This window comes from Phascolarctos cinereus, unplaced genomic scaffold, assembly GCF_003287225.1.
Source record: "Phascolarctos cinereus isolate Bilbo 61053 unplaced genomic scaffold, phaCin_HiC Scaffold_5;HRSCAF=322, whole genome shotgun sequence".
Lineage (NCBI taxonomy): Eukaryota > Metazoa > Chordata > Mammalia > Diprotodontia > Phascolarctidae > Phascolarctos > Phascolarctos cinereus.
Genome location: NW_027555958.1, coordinates 76,675,285 through 76,698,614, shown reverse-complemented (window position 1 = coordinate 76,698,614; position 23,330 = coordinate 76,675,285). Strand labels below are relative to the sequence as shown.

The 23,330-nt window shown below is 35.8% G+C and overlaps 1 long non-coding RNA gene across 1 annotated transcript in view; it reads right to left on the bottom strand.

The window, feature by feature from the left end:
• Positions 1-7,323: 7,323 nt before the first annotated feature.
• LOC144457528 (uncharacterized) overlaps positions 7,324-23,330 on the bottom strand; it is a 51,065-nt gene continuing 35,058 nt past the window's right edge. The window contains exon 5 of the long non-coding RNA XR_013486895.1: positions 7,324-7,408. This is a non-coding gene — a long non-coding RNA (uncharacterized LOC144457528). The remainder of the gene's footprint in view (positions 7,409-23,330) is intronic.

Sequence of the window (23,330 nt, the reverse complement as noted above, 5' to 3'; positions counted from 1 at the left end):
CTGTGCATATACACTAAATACACACACATGCATATGCACAGTGATTTAGTTCTTTAAATTTTATTAAGACAAAGACAATTATCTATAATTTAAATAATTAGGCATCATAGCTGGCCTTGAAGCCAAGAAGACTTGGATTCAAGTCCTACCTTTGACACACGGCCAATATTAGTCTGGGCAAATCACCTCTCAGTTTAAGAAAACTATAGAATTCAAGGCAAAGGAGGTTCCCTCACTTGGACATTTTTTATACCAATGAGACAGGTAGTCCAGTAGTTGTCCTTACTCACAAAATAAATAGTGTCTTGGCTAAGAGAATACATGAAAATTTTCTAAGTTTAAAATATCTGTCATACCATTCTGAAAAATTTTGTGGTAATAAACTTGAAGCACAATGGTACAATGGAAAAAAAACTAATGAGAACAAAGTTCAAATTCCAGTTTGCCACTAAGTATCTATGTAACTTTGGCTAGGTCCTACAACCTCCTTAAGTTTCAGCTGCTCAACTACAAAATGAGGATCTGAACGAAAGATTTCATAACTTATTCACTTGGAAGATAAGAGAGACACAGGGAAGTATCATCAGTAGAACAAATGGAAAATTCACTTTTTAAGAATTACAAGATATACCAGATCTGAAACTACATTATGAAGCAGTGATCATCAAAACTATCTGCTACTAGCTAAGAAACAGAGTAGTGTATCAGTGGAATAGATTAGGTACACAAGACACAACAGTAAAAAACCATAGCAACCTACTGTTTGATAAACCCCAAACCTCTGGGATAAGAACTCATTATATGACAAAAACTTCTGGGAAAGCTACAAAACAATATGGCACAAACTAGGTATAGACGAGCATCTCACACTGTATACCAAGATAGGGTCAAAATGGGCACATGATTTAGACATAAAGAGTGATACCATAAACAAATTAGAAGAGAAAGGAATAGTCTACTTGTTAAATCTAAGGAGAAGGGAAGAATTCATGACCAAACAAGAGACACAGAGCATTACAAAATGTAAAATATGTAATTTTTATTATATCAAATTAAAAAACCTTTGCACAAATAAAACCAATGCAACCAAGATTACAAGGAAAGCAGAAAACTGGGAAATAATCTTTACAGCAAGTGTCTCTGATAAATGACTCATTTCTTAAATATATAGAGAACTGAGTCAAATTTATAAGAATACAAGTCATACCCCAATTGATAAATGGTCAAAGGATACAGTTTTCAGATGAAGAAATACAAGCTATCTATAGTCATATGAAGAAGTGCTCTAAATCACTTTTGATTAGAGAAATGCAAATTAAAACAAGCCTGACATACCACCTCACACCTATCAGATTGGCTAATATGACAAAAAAGGAAAATGATCAATGCTGAAGAGGATACAGGAAAATTGGGATAGTAATATACTGCTGGTGGAGTTATGAACTGATCCAAGCATTCTGGAGAGTAATTTGGAACTATGCCCAAAGGGCTATAAAACTGTGCATACCCTTTCATCCAGCAATACCACTACTAGGTCTGTATCCCAAAGAGAGCATAAAAAAGCAGAAAGGGCCTACATGTGCAAAAATATTTATAGCAGCTCTTTTCATGGTAGCAAAATACTGCAAACTGAAGGGATGCCCAGCAAGTGGATAATAACTGAACAAGTTGTGGTATATGAATGTAATGGAATACTACTGTGCAATAAAAAATGATGAGCACACAGATTTCAGAAAAACCTGTTAAAACTTGTATGAATGGATACAAAGTGAAATGAGCAGAACCAAGAAAACACTGTACACAGTAACAGCAACACTGCATGATGACAGACTTCTCAGCAACACAATGATCTAAGACAATTACAAATGACTCATGACAGAAAACGTGATCCACATCTAAATAAAGAACTGATGAGACACTTGACTCTTACCAGTTGTGTGACCCTGGGAAAGTCACTTACCCCCAACTGCCTCAACCCCCCCCCTTAAAAAAAAAGAACTGATGGACTCTGAATGTAGATTAAAGCAAACTTTTTTCAATTTTTTTTCATATTTTTTTTCCTTTTGGTCTGTTTCTTCTTTCACAACAGTGACTAACTAATATGGAAATAATTGCACACATATAATTTATATCAAATTGCTTACCATATTAAAAAAATGGGAAAAGAGGGAGGGAGAAAAATCTGGAACTCAAAATCTTATAAAAATGATGCTAAAAACCATCTTTACACATAATTGGGAGAAAAATAAAATACCATTAAAAAAGAAAAAAAGAATTATAGGAAAATTATATTTTAAAATAAAATATAACAACTCAAAAATTTTGAAAAATTCCAATTTTGCTGCCATTATCCAGAGATTTTTTTTCTGCATTCAACACTGATTATACATAGCTTTTAGCTTATTTCAAAAACTTACAAAAATACAGCCAAAGTAGAAATCATAATATCTTGTCCCACTGCTTTCAGAAATCCATTGACGGGCTCACACATTATTAAAAAGAAGAAGAGACCATGAAAGTCATTGATTCTAACAAGCCACTTGACTGATGGGGAAGCTGTAGCCTAAAAAAGTTACAATCTGCCAAGATCATAAAGATAAGTAGCAGAGTAAGTATTCAAATCCAGGCCATAGGTCCTCCAAACCCAAATCTAATGTTCTTTTTGTTACATCACAATACTGTTTGAAGGAAGGTCAACAAGAATACTTAAAAGTCAGAAAACCTGTACTCTAGTAACAGCTCTGCCACTAGCTGAGTAACTTTATAACTTAACCACTTTGGGATTGGTTTCCTCATCTATAAACGCAACCAAACAAAATGATTTCTTAAGTATCTTCAACCACTACTTCCACTTCCACTATACACTATGGTTGCTTCACATCAGAATTTTTCTCCCACCTCCTTTATGAATACTAGAAACAAAGCTGTAGTTCTACGAAAAAGAATTAACCCTTGTCTTTTACTTCATTCTTCTTCATATTCATGGATGCTTCAGTAATTATGACAAAGGCTTTTCCTTCATGTTTCTAAATGTCAATAGATATTTTTAAGAAATCACTACAAACAAAAAGAATTTTGCCTTTAGATCTTGTAATTATTTAAGAAAGAAAACAACCAAAACAATATCATATGGAGTTTTTGAGCTGGTATTAATTTATTAACTATTAACTAATAATTTGTTAAGTATTAAATTAAACTGTTAAGTGAAATGAAATAAAGAAATTTTCATTCAAGTGACATACATTTTACTAATGAGTTCCCCTCATTTTGATTTTGCTTAACATTTTTGTTGGGCACCTAAACAAAAGTTGTTAGTGGGTAACTAAAAGAAAAGAGATTACTGGTCAGAGGCCAAATTAGAATTCCTTTGTGATACGAAAATTTTTCATCAGTAAATTAACACAAGAAAAACAAATATGTAAATCAAGTATCTTCCATGTGAAAAAGCTACATTTTCTGATAAATGCTGGAGAAGATAAGGGAAAATTAGAACACTAATGCATTATTGGTGGAGTAGTGAACTGATCCAGCCATTCTGGAGAGCAATTTGGAACTATGCCCAAAGGGCTATGAAAATGTGCATACCCTTTGTCCCAACAATATCACTTCTAGGGCTATATCCCAAAGAGATCATATAAATGGGAAAAGGACCCACATGTACAAAAATATTCATAGCAGCTCTTTTTGCGGTGGCAAAGAATTGGAAATTGAGAGGATGCCCATAAATTGGGAAATGGCTGAATAAGTTGTGGTATATGACTATAATGGAATACTATTGTGCTATAAGAAATGATGAACAAGTTGACTTCAGAAAAACCTGGAAAGACATGTATGGTCTGATGCTGAGTGAAGTTGAGCAGAACCAAAACAACATTGTATACAATAACAGCTACATTGTGCTATAACTAATATTGATAAACTTAACCCTTCCAGCAATACAAGGACATCTCCAAAGGCCTCGTAATGGAAAATGCTATCCACATCCAAAGAAAGAACTTGGAGTTTGAATGCAGAACGAAGCATACTATTTGCTATTTTTTTTTCTTCTGCTGAATTTTGTTTCCTGTTTCTGGTGGTTCCTCCTATTGGTTCTAATTCTTACTTACATCAACACTAATGTGAAAATATGTTTAATAGGAATGTAAATGTATAGCCTATATCAGACTGTGCGCTATCTTGGGGAGGCGGGTGAGAAGGAAGGGGGAGAAAAATTGTAAACTCAAAAGCATATGGAAGTGATTATTGATAAATCAAAAGAAATTAAAAAAGAAAAAAATAAGTAAATAAGCAAATGTAGCAGTATTTTTAACATTTTTAACAACACTTTCCCCTTTCACTCACTACTTAGATTCACTGCATACAATTAAATTATGCAATTAAACTCTTAAATATAGTTAAGCATCAGCTATAAGTGTTATAATATATTTACTTACTACTGATATGCACATATGTATCAAGGTATGAACTCCTAAGCATATAATCAGAAACGTGTCGAAGTTCATAAATTCATTTCTCTAACATTTTACTTAACCTTCTTAGCTTACTATTAAGAAGATTAAATCCGAGACAAATAGAAATCTGACAAATATAATATACTTTGCGAGGCCTTTAAAAATTTCAGTAGGCTAGAGAAAATCTTTGCCTTTCAAACCCATACAGTGAGGCAAAAGAACAGAAATAATGACCCCAAAGAAAACATCCATAGGGGCAAACAAGAAATGTAAAAGGCTGTTATACCCAAAGATACAAATCTATCTACAAAGCAGCCTGGAAAAACAGCTTCCTCACATCTTGCTTTCTGGAATACGGGCATCAACTCTAAACTCGCACACTTTCCCCAGGACATCCTGACTAAACACAATAGCTACTAATAAGAATGAACCACAGTCACTATTTCCAAGCATGGAAATTTTGTTATCTATAGACAAAAACTGTCCTATCAAAATGAAGTTTAATGGCAATTGTAAACAACCTACTGAAAAATATATATAGTGGTTAGGTAAAATTTTTAAATCTACACCAGCAATATAGTAGCTATTATTTTTTCCTATCACAAACCAGCTTGGTTTTTCCATGTTCCAGACCAATATATCAGATAACTATATAAATACATGCCTAAAGTTCATAAGATAAAAAAAAAAAAGCAAATTCATTAGCTTCTGATTTATATTTCTATTCACAAGGACAGTATTTAAAATGATCTTATGCCTTATATTATAGTGACCAACACTTACTCTCCAAATATTATCTTGTATTGATTTTCCAGACATCTACCTATACCTACACATCTCCTTAAGGGCTTAATAAGCTCTTTAAGGGTGGGGATGATTTCTCTTTTGTTTTTGTACCCCTATGTGTGGGACAAGTGAAAGTTTCTCATATGAAATGGAAGCTATGCCCCAAAATTTAGTTAAGGCTTTAGCATTAGCCGGGTCTAAGTTTTGCTTTCCTGTAAATCATGTGATAGGGTCATACATCTGTTGCCCACCCCCTCCCTTGTTTTGTAACCACCACCCCAGCTTTATCTTTGCCAAATAAGGCAATCTTCTAGCTCCCAAGCTTGTTTCCAGTAAAATGTATCTCTTAGTTTCTGGGTAGAATGTAAGGTCTCTTACCTCAACCAATGGGGATAAAGAGATTCAGGTTAAAAGGTGGGAGGGTGGGGTTTTCTTGGAATTGTTTTATTTAGGGGTATATAACCGCTTGCTTGCCGCTTGTATCCTGCCTCCCTACTCCAGTCCGCCTTGGGTAGGTGATGCCCAATTCTCAAGCGAGACTTGCTAGAATAAAACTTCTGTTTCTGCTGAGAGAAACCTCTGAATTTTTATTTGGGTAGCTGGTCTCAATTCCACTCACCTAGTGTCTAGGAAAACATCTAAACCCAGTTAATACTTTTATTTATTGAGATCTGAATTCAAGGAATAGGATCTAATTCAACTAATGCATACATTGCAATCAAACAAGCATTTATAAAGTGGTAAAAGAAAAACAGAATTCCAAATAGTGAAAGTGTACTCATTTTTCTTCTTAGCCACAGATATTAGCTTCACATATGTGCATGAGAGCTCTTAAAAATAGTCTATATTTCTGATGCCAGGAAGTCACTAATAATGTCAGCCAACAACAAAGTTAAATTATTCATTATACATATTCTATTTAACCTAGAGTAGTTGCAAAGTAGGATAACACAAAGCTGACATTACCAATGCCCTAATAATGCTCTTTCAAACCATATAAGGTAACCTCAATAAATGTTGAACATTGCATGAGCATTAAACAAATGTTTCAAGATTCTACTTCCCCCATCTCCCATTTTATCTGTCTTAAATATCCAGTCAATTCCCTAGCTGACACATACTACTATATACAGTGGCTTCTTGCTTCATTAATAACATGTGATGCATAATATATAATTAAAAAATTCCAAAGCATTTAATGCATTTTCATCAAAAAAATATCTTTTCCAATGAAAAATATTGTATAGCCAAAAAAAAAATCACATACAATTTAAAAAAGCTTAATGTATCCCTGCCCCAAGTTTTTCACCACTCTAATCCATCCTAAATTCTGTTGACAAAGTAATTTTTAAGTGTAATGGTTCAGATCCCCCAGGGGCTTCCTTTTGCCTCTAGAATCAAATATCAACTCTTCTCCCTTCACTCTAAGGTACACACATGACATCCACCTGCAGGCTCTGTGCCTCCTCACTGGCCATACTCCATGGCTGGAATGAGCTTTCTTTACTTCTGCCTCTTTCTTTAAGAGGCTGTTCAAGCCCCATCTTCTGCAGGAAGCTTTTCCTGATTCCACCCAACTGCCACTACCCTCCCTTCGAAAATATCTGGTGTACATTTGCATTTATTCATTTTCTACTTAGGCTGCAAATGTTCTTGGAGCATGTATGTCCTATTAGAATGTGAGCTCCTTGAAAGATGGGACCATTTTATTTTTTTATTTGTATTCCTACTAGCACACTGTAGGGGCTTTAACAAATATGCTCTGATTGTTTGTGAGTTGATTTTTATTGTTTGTTTCCATGCAAAGAAGCTTAAATTATAAGAGCAAAGTCCTCCATTTTACCTCATTTCAGGTAGATACTTTTAGTATTTAAGAACATCAAGGATTATGTTATTTAGACATTTAGTATTACTGGCAGTTTTCTTATAAGGCATATAGTCTTCTGAGAAAATTATTATTAACTGTATCATGAAGCAAAAACAAAAGTGTACATATTTTCAGTTTTCCCAGACCATAATGAGTCTCTTACCTTTCCCTTTTGCAATAACCACTCCTGCAGCACTAATATTTGCTGAGTTGAGGATTTGGTGTTTGTTTATTATGGCCTGAAGAATTCTCAGCAGCTCTCCAAGACGTTCGTGAACTACATTATGCAGACAAGCTTGACTTTCTGAAAAAGAAATATATTTGCTATATGAAGGAAAAAAATTGAGTAAAAACATGGTATTTTTTTCTGAAGTTTAAACTACATACATGAAATGAGGAAAACTATTTGGATGCATATTAAAGATGAAACTTTGGTCTCTTGAAAAATAATTTCCATTTTAATTTACTACTGCAATTAAGTATAATCTATCCTCTACTAAAATACAAATCCAATGCCTCGATGCAGCATGGAGGTATACTACATAGACCATCCAAAAACCTCAGTGCAGTTTTAATAGGGGTATCCAGTACAATGAAGCACAAGCTCTCGTGGATATCCGAGGAGATGGAAAGTCTTGGAAAAGTAGGGGCCCAAGAGAAAAGTCTATAGAATCACTAAAGGGATCTTAATGGACATCTAGCCCTACTCATGTAAATAAAAACTCCTAAATCGAAGTAAGCAGTAATCTATCTTGGTTTTTTTGGTTTTGTTTTTTAAAGCCCTCTAATTAAAGTAAATCCATTACTTCTAGAGAGCCCCCTTTCCACTCCAAGAAAAGCCCATTGTTAGGAAGTTTTTCATTATTTAAACAAAAGAAAAACTCCGTTGTGCTCTTTTAACATCCACTCCCTGTTCTTAGTTCTGCTCTATCAGGTCAAGAAGCAATGCTTCCAAATGACAGCCCCTCAAATACGTGGAAGCAGTTAGTATATGCTTTCTCTGGTCTATGTTTTTCCTGGTTTCATATCCCATACCGTTTGGCTGATCATTCTAACCTGTCTAGTCTAGCTAAATACTGCTTTTATATTCCAGCACATTACCTATCTTTCCCTGTTTTATATCATCTGCAGATCTGATAAATATGTCATCTTCATAGCAATCCAAGTATTTTCTCAGTGAGTAGCACACTTTAGGCACTCAATAAATGTTAACTGATTGATTCATTGGACAGGTATGTTAAATGGTACAGGACCAGATTAAAAAAAAAATTAGACTGGGGGTGGGGTCTTCTCATACATTTTCTTTGGGGTCATGCTTATTTTTTTGTCATTTTGAAACAATAAATTTTGACTGTTTTGTGATTATATTCTTTCCATTTGCATTGTTGTAGTTACTGTATAGATAGTTTTTCTTGGCTTTTAAATTCATTTCTATCAATTCATGTCTTTCCTTACTTCTTTAGATTTATCTTATTTGTCCTTTCTTACTGCACAGTAATATTCCATTACATTCAAGCACCATACTATTTAGCCATTCCCAAATCTATGAACATCAACTTCATCTCCAGTACTTTAATGTCACAAAATGTGCTGCTCTAGATATTTTGGCTACAACACAGCCAAATATACAAATGTATTCGTATATATGATAGCTTTTCTTATCAATGACCTCCTTGGGGTATATACCTAGCAGTAGAATCACTAGGATAAAGAATATTTTATCAACTACTGGGTCCTTCCTTGGGGTCTACACATATGTAAACATCTTCTCCAACATGAAAAAACAAACCCTTGCACCCTACCATAACCTCATGCTGTCATCCTATATTGCTCTTGTTTATCACTGTCAAACTGTTTAGGAAAAGTTCATCATATTCACTGCCTCCATTGCCTCTCCTCTTGTTTACTTCTCAATTCACTGAAGTCTGGATTCCAATCACATCACTCAAATGAAACTGTTCTCTATAGAGTTAAAAACTATCTTTTATAGGTGGAGCAGTGGCTAGAGCACCACCCCTGAAGTCAGGAGGACCTGAGTTCAAATCTGGCCTCAGACCAAACACTTGACACTTATTAGCTGTGTGACCCTGGGCAAGTCATTTAACCCCAATTGCCTTAAAAAAAAACCCAACTATTTTTAAATTGCCAAATCTAACAGCCTTTTCTCAATCCTTCTGCCTCTTGATTTGCTTGTAGTATGGCACTGTGTTGACTACCATTTCCTCCTAAAATACTTTCCTCTGGGGTTTTGGTGACAAGCTCCTCTGGTCTTCTTCCTGCCTATCTGACCACTCCTTCTCAATCTCCATTGCTGGGTCCTCATCCACATTATGCCTAATAACTTTGGGTATTCCCTAAGGATCTTTCTTGGGGCTTCTTCTCATTCTATATTCTCTTAGCAATGCCATCAACTCAGATGAGTTTAATTATTTTTATGCTGTTTACTTCCAGATCTATATATCTACCTCTAATCCCATTACAATATACAACACCTACAGTGATTAAAGATTTAGCATGGTATTCTACCCATAATCATTACATAATATTTACTGAACTGATTTCAGAGTAGTTCTGTATCAAAAAAGATGTAATTATTTCATGGGGAGGGATATATATCTAGTGGTCTTACATTTATGAACAGGTATATAAAGGACCTATATATATGAAGAGCCAAAATTATCCTGCCTCAGAAGCCTTGATTCATCATTCCTTAGCCTGTTTTAATTCCCTCCTAAACCCTTCCCACCAGCAGCACCAATACATTGCAATTTTGCTCCTTGAGGGCAGGGACTACTTGGTTTTTGCCTTTGTACACAGAGTACCAAGCAAAGTGCCTGGCATACATTAGGTGCTTCATAAATGTTTGTTACAGATATACTCTCAAAAATGAAATGAAATAAGCTATGGAACTATTCACTGATAGAAATTTGAAGAGTTTACAGATTTGAAAATAGATCTAAAAATGTAACCTTTTCTCAAATATTTTAAAAGCTCATTAGAAAACATGAACAAAAGTGTTTGTCAAAAGAGACAATAATCCTAACCTACTAATAAACTGTAGAAATGTATAAATTCATAAGCTATTCAGAGCTGAATGATTATCTATATAAAATATAACACAAGCCCTTTTTCATAAAACTATAAGTATATATAATTATAGTGTTAGTCACTCAGAAAATACTAACGGGTAAAATACCTCTTAATAGTCAAAACTCACTCATATTCTCAATTCAAGTAAATATTTATTAAGCATCTACTGAATTATAAAATTATCCTCAGAGTCCATGTCGGAGTCTGTGCACAAGTGATATCACTAAAATGAAATTTTTCAGTAATAAATTTCTCTTGGAAGATATCCAAAGAAAAAAATCATTTAACGTCTCTGAGGCTATTTCTTTATCTGTACAATGGGGACAATATTTGTACTGCAAACCTCACAGGGTTGTTCTGAGTTTCAAATAAAGAACTATATATATGCACATATATTTTTAAAAGATATGCATGAGGTGACAATCCTCAAGTTAGACTTTCCTACAACAAAGTCCACTGTAGAATAAATTTAAAAGATGCATTGACGCATTAAAATTCAATTGAGTTTCAATTTCATTTCTACACACAAACAAATCTTCATACTACAAAATCTGATGTTCAGTTGTTTCACTAGGGTCCAACTCTTGGTGACCCCATTTGGCTATCCACTACAAAATCTACAGAATAGTATATTAAAAGATTGAGTTTTACTAAAAAGTCCTTTACCATTTGAATTATAATTCAGTTGTTTTTAATCAAGAAAAATGAAAATCTCATTTTTTCAAAGTTCTTTGTGTATTTAATTTCCTTGAAAGATGGAAATCTAAGATTCAAACATTTTTTTTATTTCACTACTGAAGCGATTCATTTTTTTGTTTCATTCAGCTTATCAAGCAAAAACACATTAGTCAGTTCTATTTTCTGGTTCTCAGGAGCTAATACACAATGCCCCAGTGTTTAGACTATAAACACTTCATGGATATGTTTAAATAAATAAGAAAGCCATGGCATTTTCCTTGACTTTTCAAAATGACAATACTTACACTGACTTTTAATTCAGCTTAGACACTCTGAAATGGGAAGATGCTATCAATCTTCACAAAAATGTGACAGAATGAAGAAAGAACTTTAAAACTAGAGAAGATATATAAGGGAGTAACTTAACTATATTAATTACACAGGTGGCAGAAGAACTGAACTAGACCAGGTAGGAACAAACCTGGTTATAGATCAGGCTTGACACTAAATTAGCTACGGAGTCTAGGGGTACTAGACCAGGCTGGATACCCAATGAGCTGAGTAGCCTAGAAGTTCTAGACCAGGTTAGGCACTCAATTAATGGCCTAGATCAAGTCACTTTACTTCTATGGGTACCACCCCTACTACTACCACCTTAATAACTACCACTTATGTAGTAGCTACTATGTGTCAGATACTGTGCTAAAGGCTTCACAAATATTATTACCTCATTTAATTCTCACTATAACTCTAGAGGATAGGTGCTATTATTTTCCATATTTTACAGATAAGGAAACTGAGGCTGGCAGAAGTGAAGTGACTTACCCAGAGTCACACAGCTAGGGAGTATCTGAGGCTGGATTTGAACTCAAGTCCTCCTGAGTGCCAAGCCCAGCACTTTGCACTCACACCTAACCCCACCCATTTAAAAAGACAGTTAATGCTATTAGGATATTCTTTAGGGATCCCTCTAACGTTTTCTTAACATCTTCTGACTTCTCAGCTTTTATCTATTGTCCAGAACTTTCTTTATCCAAAAGGTAAACTGTATGGCTCAGCAGAAGAAATAAGTATAAATTACTTAGAAGATTTTAAAACTCTTTAAGCCTACATGCCTTCATTATATTAGTTACAAAGCATCCCTTTGTATCTCAGCCAATTTTATATTCAGCTTTGAAGGAAAAAAATGGAGCAGCAAGCTCCCAGGTTAGTCCATCTCTTCAGCTACCAAAAATGTACGTTATAAATTGTCTTCTAACTCTTTTGCATGCTGGGGGTCCTTCAATGGCTCTTTAAAGACATAGGAAGAGGCTAAAAATTAAGTAAGACTCACCAAAAGCTGTATTAACATTAGATATGGTTAAACTGTCCATCACTTGTAGATACCTAGAAATACTACCACCAAGCCTATGGCCCCCTCCCCTACCCCACTCCCAAGAGATAAAAGAAAGAGAAAACAAACTCACTTATGCAAAATTATTTATAACAGCTTTTTCTTCTAACAAAAAACTGGAAGCAGGAAGCAAAGGAGATGCCCACTATTGGAGGGATGGTTGAACAAATTATGGCATATGAATAAGAGGAGTATCATAGTGCTATAAAAAATAATTTAAAAAATTAAAAAAGCAAAAAAAAATGATCAAAGTGATGGTTGCATAAAAACCTGGAATGACTTGTATGAACTGAGAGAGGGGGAAGTGAGCAGACCCAGGCAAACAATTATACAGTTAAAGTACTGTAAAGAAACACTATTTAAAGATTTAAGAATTCTTATAAATGCATTGATCAACCATGGCCCCATAGGACTAATGATAAAGCATGGTACTCACTTCCTGAAAGAAAGATGATAGACTCAATGTACAAAATCAATCATTTTGCTTTTGGACATGGCAACTGCATGAATTTGTTTTCCTTGACTAGGCTTATTTTTACGGGGACTATTTTTTTCTTTATTTTATGAGTGGGGAGTGAAGAAAAGAATGAAGGTAGTAATAGTGTTACTGGAAAAGAATAATTGGAAACATTTTTTTGAAATGCACAGGGGGGAAAAGAGAAGGAAGATCAAAAGGAAACACAAACAGGGCAGCTTTGAAAGCATAAGGCTGAATTGATCATGTGCTTTTTAAAAACCAACTATACTTGGTAGACTTGCAGTTTCATCTATGACGCTCTTTTTCTGTTCTTAAAATAAAAATAAAATGAATTTGTGGAATCAGACCTATTTCCTGCACAAAGAGATGTTAAAAAACACCAGGGCTAGATGACGATGCCAAATTCCAGTCAAGAGATAATGCAAAATTCAAGCAGGTTGTTCCATTTGGAAAAGGATTTAATATGATTTAATGATATCAAACAAGTTAATTCCTGGTTCCATGCTTGCTACATGATTTACTATAAAGTCAACATACAATTCTTGACTACAAATGTTCTGTCTTTTCCCCAGGATACAATAAAAATGGGACTTGGGAGTAAATCAGCAGACAATGTTTATGTATGACAAAAATTATTATCTTACCAAAAAAAAGGATGTTCTTTTAAATGCTATTTTATTCACAAGTCTTCAGTGTTATCAAACTATTTAGCATTTAGGTTTATTTGGAGTAGACAAAACCAAACTCTCAGTTTAGAGGGCATTAGACAACTGGATAAGAAAAAAGAGATAAAGCAAAACTGTGGTCAAAAATCGTTTTAAAATTCATTGTTCATCCTTGTTAAGTTACTGAAAGGCTGCAACAATAAGATATAGATTATCTCCTACTTTTCATTAAAACTATCTCCATGAAGTCAGTGGATACCTCTAAACATCAAATAACAAAATTTTATGTACAAAAAGTTTACTCAATTTCAGTGCAGAAATTTGATTAACTTTGTAATGGTACCTTTCTTTTAGCCACTGTGAAGCAACATATGCTGTTCAATTCCCATTTAAAGAATTTAAAGTATTCCTTTAAGAACTAGCTCATTAAAACTCCCTTAAGAGTAAAAAGCAAATCTTTCTGGAATGGGTTTTGTTCTTAGGTGAACTTAAAGCCAGAGATAAGTTGTACTCCTTTCCTCAAAAATATCAAATAAGTTCTACCTACTAGTACAGAGCAAGCAGTTCCTAACTTATGAATGGCTTCTGCTCCAAAAGTCCATTTGTACAAATCGTTTACTTGAAACTCAGAATGCTTTTCCCATTAAAACAATGTTATAAATAGTGGGGGTGTTCTCACAATAGCACCCAAAAGCCCAAACAAAGCTAAAACAGCACTAATAGCTGCCCTGGGGAAACCCTGTTAGGACTGCTCACCTCTGAGCTTCTTAGAGCCTTGGGCCTTTGATGGGGTTGAGAGAGGAGAAGAGTACACTGATGAGTCTGCATGGAAGCTCTAGCAGCTGCCACAGCAGCACAGTAGGAAGGGGCCTGCCTGAGGGGATTCCAACACACAGAGCAATGGCAGAGGAGGGAAGGCAGTTAAGAAGGAAAGAACAGGGTGGCACAGTGGATAGAGTACTGGCCCTGAAGTCAGGAGGACCTGAGTTCAAATCTGCCCTCAGACCAAACAGCTGACACTTACTAGCTGTGTGACCCTAGGCAAGTCACTTAACCCCAATTACAAAAAAAAGAAGAAGGAGGAGGAGGAGGAAAGAACAATAGGCTAATTCTGGCCCACAAAGGTATCCACAGTAATTGAAAGCTCTCCAGACAGGAAAGCAGTAGTTACTGGTATCTCTAGACTATTGGTAGGTAAAGTATTCCAAGTTTAAGATTGCCAGCATCTTTACTTCCATTATATGTATCCCTTTTTATATGAAAGAGCTACAATTTCTCCAAATCATAACTGCCCTGAATTCAGTTCCAACAATGGTTATTAATTATATTCTATGTGCAGAACACCATGTGAGGGGGCCTTTGGTCACTGTGGATAATGTGGGCAGGATACAATGACAAGAACCTTGGATCTGTGGTCTAAGGACCTGAGTTCACATCTCAGTTGTGCTCCTTGCTATGATGTCTGACATTAGCCAAGTCACTGAACTTCTAAGGGCCTCAGTTTCCTCATCCTAAGCATAGAAAAAATATCACTCTACTTATGGAGTATACAAATATACAAACTTATGACATAAAATAATAATGCAAGTGTTAAAGATATGCATTAAAGATATATAAAGTATAACATGAACACTAGGGAAGGGAGAAAAGTCATTAATGACTAGAGAGGAATCAGGGAAGTCTTCAGGCTTGTATGTTGGGTTTTAATGGAAAAAGAGGAATTCAAGGGAGTCTACTCCAACACAGGAAACAATCTGAGCAAAAATAAAGTTGGGGAAACAGTGAAAGAGCAGGGTTTGTTCTGGGGATAGAGAGAACTAGAGTATACAGAAGTAACACGAGATAAAGCTGGTAAATTTGGATGGCACTTGTAGGCCTTGAATGCCAGGCTAACCACTAAAGAATTTCTGGCAGAAGTAACCTAGAAGGAATATTTTTTTCCCTTTTGCTTCAGTTGACATGGCCAAAGAATTTACAACCTCTCAGACAATCTTCTGTTTATAGGACCCTCTACTGACTAATCCTCAACAAGGACAAACAATATACATTGGCAGTCAACCCCACTTGATTTGGTCTCCTAATTGTTTAAGTGCCAATCATATAATTAAAAGGGGAGAAGTAGATGAAGGCAAGATGGAATAGCTTACATTCACAATGCACTGTGATATTTACAGAAGCACTTTACCCACTCAGCAGGGAAATAAGCCTCACAACAATGATAAAGTAAAGGAGTGGCTGACCCTGAAAAGACTAGTCAGAGAATTACTGTAATAACTGGGAATATAAAAAGGAGAGAAAAATGAGATTCTTTAGGTTGATGGTACTGAGAAGAGGAAAAGGGTTTAGGAGGGAGATAATAGCTGAACAGATCAGAGAGGCAAGAAAAGATGAAGTAAAAAATAAATTAAGGTTTTGAATAAGATTCCACTGTTTGCAATAATGAAGTCAGTTTACTGAATAAAAAAAAAGTCAGAAGAATGAATAGATTTGGAGAGAAGATACTGGGGAATGTTTTTAAGAGACCAATTTTGTCTTATAACATCCCACTTCAAATTCAGTGTTTGGTGAAACGAACACTCCTGTTATATATAATTCATTTCCAAAAGTGAGGATTTCCACACTAGTACTTAATCAGTACAAATCCGTTAGAGAACACATACTGAAAAATATGAGCTTTATAATTATAAGTTCAAGTATATTTTGAAAACAAGAGTCATACATATGTAAAGCATTATCAGCTTATATAAAATTTATTTGGGAAACCAGATACTACCTAAAAAACTTTTTATTAATTAAAATTAACTAGACAGAACCACTGAAACATGCAATAATATACACCAAAGGTAGTCACTAACCACAAACTTGAATTAGTAGTTATACTGCAAATGTATTCATCTACTGTGTTGTAATTAAACTTTAAGCACATACATAATTGAATGCTTCAGCATTTTAATATAAGATGCAAAATTTACCCTGTAATTATTCATAATGTGCTTTAATGACACTGGATAGAGATCTAAAACTGCAGACTCCACATCTGCTACAAGTATAAAAAGTCTACATTAGCAACCTTTCGCTGAAAATAAGTCAAGAAGAATTTCTATATAACCATTTCCTAACAAGGAACAGAGAGCCTATACTTTAATCTCCCATATCAATTTGTCCACATTTAGTTATAAATTTTAAAAACTGGACTCAACTAAAATACAGTCTACTAGAGTAACATGTACAATGTATCCTTGAAAGAAGTCAGCACAAAAGAACACCTAAGTATTTAGAAATAAGTTTACCAACACTTTTTATCCTATGAAACTTATTGCAGATGTCAGGGTCCTAGCAACACTATTGACAAAAACCACCACCATAAAAACACACATTAAAAAAGATCCTAGCTAGAAAACAGAATAATTTCCTAAATTGTATCAAAGATTCAATATTTATTGTGTTTATTTGGCAAATCTTTATTTCTACAGCAATAATTTTACCTGCTGACTGAAATACTCACTAAAATGTCTAATTTCACAATCTGAACAAAAATATGAATTGAATAATCAAAGAATATAAATTATATCTAGTCCAACCACTTTTGTTTAGAGATGAGAAAACCGACATCCCGAATAGCAGTTGTGTGATTTCCCCAAAGTTACACGGTTAATAAAAAACGAAGACTTCCAAGTGTGATTCCAGATTACGAGCACTCTTTCCACTACATTATGCTTTATTACATGTGAAATTTAATTCATTCAGAGTCAAGATGACAGTCTGATCCATATATTTGTTTTAAATATAAATATAGGGGTGTACGTGTGTGTGTGTGTGTGTGTGTGTGTAATGTAAAGACTTTCTAACTAAGCTGTAAACAAATTCATATTTCCAAAGGCCAATTCTCCTGAATTTGCTTCCATGCTAGCTCTCCCTCCAACTTCTTCCCTTTAATGTTGCAGTAGTAACAATTACTAAGTCTGGTTCCTGGGTTTCTCTCAGGCTGCCCAGTGAAAGCAATGTATTCTTCCAAATGAGAGAAGATGATTTCCATCAAATATGAAATCAGTTAATGAAGAAATATGACTCTACAAGCATACTTTTGTGTTTTTTTAAATATTGTTTTATTTCCCCCCTAATTACAAGGAAAAATAATTAACATTCATTGTTTTGGGTTTTTTTAGACTTTCAGTTTCAAATTCTACCCCTCTTTCCCTCCCCTCTACACTGCCTGAAATGGTAAGCAATCTGACATAGAATATGCGTATGTCTATTTTTTGTATATAGATGTGTGACTGTATATATGAATGTATACGTATACGCAATCATGTGAAACATTTCCATATTAGTCATTTTGTGGAAGAAAACTTGAATAAAACAAAAAAAGAAAAATAGAAAGAGAAGAACAGTATGCTTCAGTCTGTATTCAGATGTCATCAGCTCTTTCTCTGAAGGTGGATAGCATTTTTCATCATGAGTATTTCAGGATTTTCAAATTGATAACTATTTGCTCATCTCTACACTAAATGATTAAAATATTTCAAACAAAATGGATAAGCAACTAACACTGTGAAAATGAGGCATCCTTTCTGTAAAGGGTGGAGAAAAAGGATAAAATATAAGGAGATGGACACTCCACTGCTCTCAGAGACTCCCTGACAGAACAAAGCATTAAAGTGCCCTTTCACGACTTTTTTGGCCCCAGTTCTGAGATAGCCACTTCACTATTAGATCTAAGCTGAAACCCACAGATTATTACATGATGTCCCCAAAATCAAAAGGTATATATGCTAGGTTGATGGGGCTAGAAATTAAATACACCACTTGATATTAACCTATTAATTTTAATTTTCAAAGCACTTCAGTCATCATCTCATTTGATGCTCACAATAATACTGTGAGATAGGGAAGATTCAGAAGGACATCATGAATAGAAAACAATTATCAAAGTTAAAACTTAACACGCATTTTTAAAAAACTTCTCATCACTCAGATGGTAATGTTGTCAACTCTCACTATAAAATAAATATGGTATTAAAAGAAATGCCCTATCAAGTAAAAGCCCAACAGGATCTCATCACAAGATGTCCTGAACCCCAAGGCCCTGAAACTAATTCACAGTTTTTACCAAGAGAATTATTAGTATACCTCAAAGGTACACATTTCATGTTTTCCCTTGGAGAGGCATTAAAAAAAAAACTACTCAGCCCTTAATAGCCAAAAGTAACAGGAATAGCTAATACTTTTTATGTTGATAAACTACAACCAAATGCTTCATTGAGAAGAAAGTGAAGCTAGTGACTCTGCACAACCCTCCCTTACTTAAATCCAATTTACTTGCATGTCATGGCATAATTTCCCTGATGTAGTGGTCCTCTTGAGAGTGTAGGACAAAACAACAACAAAAACTATCTACACATAAAATGAGACAACAGACAAAGGTCCCATTTCCTCCATCCCTCCCCCTCCCTCTTTCCAGCACTCTCAAAGATCCTGCTTGCCTCATAAAACACGGAATCCATGGCCACCCTTGTCCTAATTCCATGGCACACTGGTTCTGGACAGAGGAACACTTCTTGTGCCTTCAAGGTTTTCCCTTTGCCCCCATCACTCAACAAGGCTTCCTCCTCTGAGGCTCATCTTCCCCTGATTTCTCACCCAATCAGGAATCTAAGAGTAATTTATCAGCTAGAGATCCAGCCTTAACTGTCACATCTGACCACCTTTCCTCCATCTTCATCCTTACTGACTCTTCTGTGGCATCTGAGGCTGTTGACCACCCTTTTCCTCCTCATTTTAGTGACACTGCCATGCTCTGGTTATCTTCCTACCTCTCTGAATGTACCCTCACAGTCACCAACAATGATTCAATGCCCCATCTTATGACCCCCAAGTGTGGCTGTGACCCCATGGCCCTATTCAGGACCATCTACTCTTCTCTCTTTACAATCTCTCACTTGGTGACTTCATTAGTTCTTAAGGGTTCAATTATCGTCACTGTGTAGATAACTGGGCAGCTAGGTGGTATACCAGAGTCTAAAGTCAGGCCTAGAGTCAGGAGGACCTGGGTTCAAAACAAACCCAAACCACTTCCTACTTATGTGACCCTGGGCAAGTCACTTAACCTTGTTTGCCTCAGTTTCCTCATCTGTTAAATCAGCTGGAGAAGGAAAAGGCAAACCACTCCAGTATCTTGGCCAAGAAAACCCCAAACAGAGTCCATCATGAAGTCTCAGAAACAACAACAATAAATGTAGGCAACTCCCAAATCTCTATATCCTGTCCCAGTATTTCCTAAGTTCTAGTCACCCATCTCCAACGGCCCACTGAACACTCTAAACCAGGTGTCCCATCGACATCTCAAATTCAAAAGGCACAAAACAGAATTCAAAGAAACACAGGATCATACATTTAAAGCTGAAAGAAAGCTTAGAAGTTAATTTTTTAAATCTGATTTTACAGATGAAGAAACTATTCTATGGAAGGTAAGTGGCATGCTCAGGGTCACGTAGGTAGTAAGAATATGAGGTTGGATCTGAACTCAAGTCCTCCTGAATTCAAGTCCACCATCCTATCCACTATATCATATTATGTTTCCTCACAAAACCATCCTTCTTTCTGCTGAGGCTACCATCATTCTTAGAGTGATTCTTAAAGTGGTCCCCAACTGAGCACTGTCCTTGACTCCTTACCCTTCTCATCCCACATATCCAATAATTTGTCAAATCTCATCCATTCTCATCCCACAATCAATCATAGCCATCCTCTTCTATCTTCTCTCATGCCCACCTCCCTAATTCAGATCCTCAACATCTCTCACCTGGTCTGTCCTAAGGGCTTTCTACATGGCCTCCTTCCTCAAGTCATTTTTTACTCTAATCCACCCTCTACATAGCTGCTGAGGTGATTTTCTTAAAGCATACCTCTGACCATGTCATTCCTCTACTCTCCAACTTCAGTGGCTCCCTACTGCTTGTAGGAGGAGATGGCAATGCCTGCGGCTCCTGCCTTCCCTTCCAGCCTCCCGACTACACTCTACAATCCATTCAAATTGGCCTTCGTGCTGTTCCTCACACACAACATTCCATCCCCATGCCTTTAACTGGCTCTCCCCGTGCCTGGAAAGCACATCCTCCTCATCTCTGGTTTTTAAAACCTCTTGTTTCTTTCAATGCTCTGCTAAACAACAGATTCTGCTTGAAGCTTTTCCTGATTCCCCAGTTGGCAGTGCCGTCTCTTGAAAACTGTCATCTATGGGTCAGCAAGTGGGGCAATGGATAGGGCACGAGCTCTGGAGTCAGGAGGACATGACTTCAAATACAGTCTCAGACACTTGAAATTACTAGCTATGTGACCCTAGGCAAGTTACTTAACTCCAACTGCCTCACAAAGAACAACAACAAAATTATGTTATCTATATTTTTAAAGTTTTTATGTTATGTGCCTCTGCCAATAAAGAGTAAGCCCTTGGAGAGCTGCAATGGTTTTCTTTTTATCTTTGTATTTCTACTGCATAGCAGTGACTATCACATTATAGGGACCTGATAAATGTGGGCTGATTGCTTATAGGAATATATTTTCCCTGCAAAATCCTTAACAGGAAAATATTAATTTCCCCCCAAGACAAACTTCCTGGGTTAAATCTTAAGACTCCTTCTGTGTAAAAGACTGACACCTAAGACCATTCTTTGATACAATATAATGGACGACTTAAGAGCTTAACTGAAATAAACCTAATTTGGGAAGAAGAAAGTAAATCAAATCTGATTATCTTGGACAATATTTAAGACTACAAGAAACTAAATCTAGGCTAAAATGTAAACAATGTGCTTTTGAATTGTAAAGCCACTAGTCTATTAAAAACCAATTAATTGAGTTAAAGTTAAGGTTGAAATGTTAAACTATAAAGTCCTCAAATACTCTCTATCCCAAACAGGCACTGTGCTTGAGTGAGGAAGCAAAGCAATCAAAAGTCACATCGCCCACTTCACATAAACACTGATTATGTTAAAAAAAAAAAACAGTAATAAACCAGAGTCAGAATAACAGAAAAGAAATTCTGTTACTAACACAAAAGCATAACTAGCTACACAGATCTGGTTTTCTATTCCTGGATGCTTCTGAGACAAAATAGATGGTACACACCTTCTGAGAGGACAGCTTCTTTCAAACAGAGCCTCCTGACATCATTGACCAACTGCTTGATGTATTCCAGATCAATAATAGGGCTGTTACAGCAATTTGGGTTGGAATTTGTGCTGCTCAAAGAGTTGCTCTTGGTACAGTGCCCCATTCCCCAGTTTCCAGGATAAGGAAGAGCAACAAGATTTCATAGAGAGAATCAGGCAAATGATAAACAGTGCTTGTTGTTTCCATCATTCTGCTGCAGCATCCCAATTGTTGCAGTGCTTCTGGAATCTATTTAGTAAAGCTCTGTATGGTAACAGAAAACAAAAATCCTTTAAGAAAAAAGACATGGGGCAGCTAGGTTGCTCAGTGGATAGAGCACTGGCCCTGGACTCAGGAGGACCTGAGTTCAAATCCGCCCTCAGACACATAATACTTCCTAGCTGTGTGACTCTGTGCAAGTCACTTAACCCTAATTGCCCTCACCAAAAAAAAAAAAAAGACAATTATTAAGTACATGGGATCATAATACATGCTATTAAGTTCCCATTACTTTATTTCTAAGAATGAGAAAAAATTTTGGGAGAAGGCATGGTTGCCTTTCAGAGCATCACCTCAAGCCTCAATGATGACCTTTAAAGAACCCTCTTTTTTCCATAACAGCTATTTGTAAGTAATCAATTTATTTAAATTGCTCTTGAACATTTTAACTTTAGCCTACACAACTTCCTGGGGTAGAAAGTTCTCTAAGTTTATCCACAGTAAAATGTGTCTCTTTTGTCTTAAAGCTTACCCCGTTTCAAGCTGAGGTATGCCCTTAAATCTACTACTGCCTAAATTGGTGAGTGTATCCTTGTTCATTCTATATTGTTCAAATGATAAATATATCACATTCCTTCCTTTAGATTTCATCTTTCCAAAATGAAGAGTCTTTATTTGGGATCTATATTATAAAATAAAAATCATGCAAATTTGTTCCAATACAATTTGTCTACATTGGTAAAAATCATTAAAATAGTTTTCTCCATCAAGATCACTGTTAACTCCCACACTTAGACCCAAGGATGACAACCTGTGATATGCTTACTGGGAGACAGACATACCCCCAAGATGAGAAGAGCAACCAGAGTTGGACCAGTAAATAGACAAGGATTCATGCTAAAGGACTCAAGTTTGAGGCTGCTGAGGGACTGATATATACAAGGTGTCTGAAAAAGATACCAAAAACATGAGAAAAATCTCATTAATATCCAAAAAAGAGCACAGTAATAACTCTGTGTACAAAATCGTTCTAGTTATCTCTACCTGAGTCCAGGACATTGTAGCACTGGCCATCATCCTCATTCTCATTCTAGAGCCTTGTATTCTAGAGCTGTAATACTGGGCTCTACATCGGTTCAGCCATTTCTAAACTAGGAATACTCAAACCCCACTCTCAGCTCTCTTTATGGGTTGGCTTCCCTCCATTAGAAGGTAAACTCCTCGAGTACAAGATTGTCTCCCTTGTCTGTATTTTTATATCCAGCATTTAGCACAGTTCCAAGTAAGGAATTTTACCATTCACTCCTTCATCAAAATCATTCCTTTAAAGAAAATAATCCTATTTAAAGACTCCCGGACAATAAACAGTGGGCAAGGAATAAAACTGGGAGAGATATGCTCATGAAAGCTATTTCTCACTCTGATGAAGAAAATACAACACAGACCCCAAACTGAAAAGGGAATTGGACCTAATCCTCTTTCCTCCACCCTATGTAACTCCATCAGTTGCCAAATCTTGTTCCTATCACATCTCTATGGCCTAACCTCCCCT